This window comes from Gossypium hirsutum, chromosome A12 (genome assembly GCF_007990345.1).
Source record: "Gossypium hirsutum isolate 1008001.06 chromosome A12, Gossypium_hirsutum_v2.1, whole genome shotgun sequence".
In the NCBI taxonomy this organism is placed as follows: domain Eukaryota; kingdom Viridiplantae; phylum Streptophyta; class Magnoliopsida; order Malvales; family Malvaceae; genus Gossypium; species Gossypium hirsutum.
Genome location: NC_053435.1, coordinates 10,397,846 through 10,402,523, shown reverse-complemented (window position 1 = coordinate 10,402,523; position 4,678 = coordinate 10,397,846). Strand labels below are relative to the sequence as shown.

The following is a 4,678-nucleotide window of genomic DNA, read 5'->3' as shown; positions in this document are numbered from 1 at the left end:
TCACATATTTGTTACCAACTTGCAACTTGTCGTTTGCAAGATTGTTTGCTAAAATAATTAATTTCAATTCATGCAATTAAGACAATTCATCTTGCTAATACTAATGAGTTTATATCTTAATCTTTTATTGATTGAGTTTGAAAAACTTTTGTAAAAGTTTGTTATTTATGCGCATAATGGTTTAGAGAAATTATTGATTGGATGCCTCTAGTTAATGTCTAAATAATTACTGTAGCAGGCCCAATTTGCTCGGCCCACTATGAACCCAAAAGATAATAAAAAAACCAAAAAATATATAAAAAAAGTCCCAAATTAAATTAAAGCCAAAAATCCAAAATAATTCATTACAATTTTCACCAGACCCAAATACAAGTTTTTAGCCCAAATTATTACCCAAGCTAAACTTAATTTATAGACCCAATGGCCCAATTCCAAAATTGGCCCAAATAGCCTAAGCAAATTGAATATTTTTGAACTCTAAGGTCCCTTTCCCTTGCATTGTAGCTGGTTTCCAGTAGCTTCCACCGAACCGCTGCTGCCTCCGTACCAGCCCCACATGCGTCTTCATGCCTCATCCCACGTGCGTCACCACCTCCAGCTGGCTCTGTTCGTACTTGCAACAGAATACACGAGAAACAGAAATAACAGCAAGGAAATTGGATATTTTTGATTTTTTCTTATTTTTTCTTCTCTTCAGCTATAAAACCGAATGTAATCTGTAAAAATGGAGATTACGAAATACGAGATACAAAAGAAAAAGCAATGAAAAACTAAGGTGATTTCATATTTATTTTTTCGTGTTCTGATTTAGTTTTTTTTTCTTTGTTCCTACATATAGATTTTTCACAGAAAAATAAGGAGAAAATGACTTACCTTAATGCTGGCTCCTTCATGTCTTTGCTTGCTTCGTCGTAATTGAAGCTTAAGCGAGAATCTTGAAGCTTCTGAGTGGACTCGTGGTCGAACAAGGCCAGATTATGCCTTCATGCGATGTTCATTTGCCGAATATGGGGATAGATCGACAGTTGAAAGATGCCTTAAGTTCGGTCGAATGAATAAAGAGGAATAAGCTTTAGGTTTTTTTATTTTTTATTTGCTTTTAAGTGGATGAGTGTTAATTTTAGGGTTTTCTTTTCCTTTCTTTTGATCTGGTGTTAACAAAGTGAAACAGCATCGTTTGGAAACAAAGATCCGCACGTTGACCTGTTTGGAGGCTCGGATCCGCGCCTTTTCACCTTGAAAGGTCAATTTGCACGTAGTCCCTCCCCTCCTGCGCCGATCTCAAATTAGGCCTCAATCGTGTTTTATTCATTTTTTACATTTTCCTTGAGATTTGCGCGTTGTTACAATTTAATCCATATTTGAGCACTGCGTTTTGAGATTCGGTATATTTTCATTCCAAGTCCCTGCTCATTTGAGCGCATTTTAGTCTGGTCCTAAATTCTATTTTAACCATCTGATTTATTTGTGAATTATCCTTCTGATCTTGTTTTTATTCCAATTAAGTTTCTTAGTTCATATTGTTGTATTTTTATGAATTATTCATCATTCATTTTTTTTGACAGATTATCTTAGTATATTATTTTGAATTATTTTATTGATTTCACTGTTCTAGTTTCATCTCCTTTTGTATATTTTCGTTTTGTTTTATTATATAACTTGTTTATTTCAAAATTCTCTTTTATGAACATTCTTTGCTTCAAATATTATATTATTTTTGTATATATTATTTATATTAAACTATTTGTATTTTATGTACATTATTTATTTATATATACATATATATATATATTGTTTTGTATATCATTTATATTGTTTCATCACAAAATTATTTTTTACACTTATATATACCTAAATGTTTCCTATATCATCAGTTTTGAATTGTTGTTCATTTTTTTTTTGGTACATATTGTTGATTTTATATTATTTTATGTAGATATTTTCTTTTAAATCTTTATGTATATATATATATATTGTCTTTTAAATTTATTTATGTATCTAATCTATTTATTTATGTATATCTTATTTACATTAACCACTTTCACAAATTAGCATATTTGTATATACATTATTTATATTAAGTTTTCAGGTTTCAAATATATCATTAGTTAAATCAATTTGTTTTATTTGAAATTATCCTATATATTATTATTTTGAATTTTTTTACATAATATATATTCTAATAATCATTTATATTTTACTAGTTTTATACACATATAAGTTATTTCGAATTCTAGCATGTGTTATTCCTTTGTATATGTTTCATATGATTTTTAAATTGTTTTGTAATATATTGGCTCTTAGTTTTCATATTGTTCTGCATATTATATGTCATTTTTTTAGTTTTTATGTTATTTCACATATTATTTTTTTGAAAATTCACTAAAACGAAAGTAATGTTTGATATTGGGAAATTCGAGGAATCGTGCCCTATCGTGCTGGGTTTCGATTTCTTGTCGGACTAAATATCTGGACATCCTTTTGTAATTTTTAACCTAAGAGCTTTTGGAAGTCAAAAATCAATCGAGTTTTCAAAGGAATGAAGAGTCGTGTTTGGAAACACAAAAATTTATATACTTTTTCATACCCAATTCTACTTAAATTCATGCAAATTCGGTTAAATTCTTGTCAAAAAAATAATTAAATATTATAAAATAATTAAAGTATGTTAAAAATATGAACATTATGAATTTTAATTAATTTTGTAGTTAATTTTGATTAAATTTGGTTATTTTTGACAGAATTACACAATTGGAGAAAAAGGGTCCGGTGAACACTGCGAGAAGAACAAAACTGAGAGCAATTTGAAGTATCGAGGCCAATTAATTTCCAGCCCAAGACGGTCCAGAAATGTGTATTAATTCATAATTAAATTAATTTTAATTTATTTCCTATTTAATTTAGGTTAAATGAATTAATTTTAATTAATTATGAAGAAAGGACCTAGTGAACCGCACTGGTTGAACCGAATGAAGTGAGCCGAACCAGCCACTAATTGGGCTGACCAAAACCGTCCATTGGCTGACCCAAATCAGCAAATTAGCTGATAAAATATGCTTGCAAAAAAGCTCTTGAAAAACCTCCAAATTACATTCAAACCCCACCTTTATTTTAGGCTTTGTAGATTTGCCCCAGCCTATTTTTAGCAAGGGTGAAAGCTTCAACCTTGCCATGTGTGTGGCCGGCCATGGGAGGGCTCTCTTGGCTGCTGAATTTTCTATTTTTAGCAGCCCTATTTAGCTATAAAAGCCACCCTATGCTGCCCATTTCAAAGCATCCCTCAACATCCCTCATTCCACAACATTTCTCATCCTCTCTTCACTTCTCTCAAAGTTTCCTTTCCATTTCTCTATCCCATTTTCCCTTCCTCTTGTGCCGATTTCCTCTCTTGAGAAAGAGGAGTTCTTCAGCCATATTGGGCAGCAATCAAGGATTCATAGAAGCCTTGCTCGGCGAAGAAAACGGAGACTAAGAACGGAGCAACAGTCAAGCCGCAGAGAAACACTGGATTTGCTTTCTGTTCCCTTACTTTTTAATTTCTGTTGTTTTTATGATGAACATATCTATGAAAAATATTGTTGTTGAAATGGTTATTTTAATCAATTTATCTTGAATTTAATTCATGTTGGGTTGATTATATTTTGCCTACTTGAATTATTAAAATAGTGTTTATGCTGTTATAGGCCTCAGTGAAATGCTTGATTAAGTAAAATCATGTTTAGGTTATCTGGCATTAAAATTGTTTAGATAACTAAAGAATTAATTGTTTAAACGGATTGAAATTGCAATTAATGGACTCAGTACTTAATCAGTGCATGTTTAATTCTTCTAAGGTAACTGAAAACTAAATTAGCATTGTATTTGGCGATACATATGCCTTGCATAACTTACAAGATTGTTGTGATTAAATTGTTTCAAGGTATGGCTACTTTGTTACTTCACATAATCTTTTACATGTTTATTAAGTTGAATTAATCGATTGAATCGACATAGGAATATGCGAGAGATAATTTAATTCAATAAGTATGTATGTGCGATAGCATGTTTACTTTATTAAATCTGTTTAGTCGGTTGAATTGGCATAGGGATATGTTCAAGAGATAAATGGAATTTTTTAATTTTTAAATATGTTCATAAGTTAGCAAATTACTGGGTTGCCGTGAATTTATTCATAACAGCGTAAGCACGAATTTAATATTTCTAAGTTAAAAAGGTATAATTAATCCAAAACAATTATATCATCTTGATTAAATCTTAATTGAAATCGTGCACTAGAACTCTTTTATTTTATTTAAATTGTTTGCTTAGTTTTAAAATCTTAGTTTATAAATCACTCTTTTCAAACCAAAATCATTTTTACCTCACCAAAGTGTTTTAATTAATTTCATAAATATTGCTTTTTACAGTCCTTGTGGGTACGATAACTTGACATTTACTTGTCACTTTATTACTTGTTACGATTGTGTACACTTGCACATTTCCACCGTTCTAGTGTCCAATTGTGTTGGATGTGATGCTATATACCTTTGAAACGAGAGAATTTTGACGACCAGCTTGAACCACTCAAACACTTTAAAAGGAACCATATTTCAATTTTTTTTTAAAAACCCTAGACATAAGGACAACACTTAATCAATCTGGTATCAGTTTTTGGGCGTAGTGAGGGTGCTAACCCTTC

At 30.6% G+C, this 4,678-nt stretch overlaps 2 long non-coding RNA genes across 3 annotated transcripts; one reads left to right on the top strand and one right to left on the bottom strand.

Annotated features, from left to right (window-relative positions):
• Window positions 1–297: 297 nt before the first annotated feature.
• LOC107927356 (uncharacterized) lies at window positions 298–1,075 on the bottom strand. Its single transcript, XR_001692428.2, has 2 exons — window positions 874–1,075; window positions 298–613 (listed from the first exon to the last, which is right to left on the bottom strand). It is a non-coding gene; the product is annotated as an uncharacterized lncRNA (long non-coding RNA).
• Window positions 1,073–3,619, top strand: LOC121210860 (uncharacterized). 2 transcript variants are annotated; one of them, XR_005906121.1, is made up of 2 exons: window positions 1,073–1,243; window positions 2,742–3,619. It is a non-coding gene; the product is annotated as an uncharacterized lncRNA (long non-coding RNA). The 2 variants fall into 2 exon arrangements; XR_005906122.1 differs by having other exon boundaries at window positions 1,133–1,385.
• The last annotated feature ends 1,059 nt before the right edge of the window (window positions 3,620–4,678 follow it).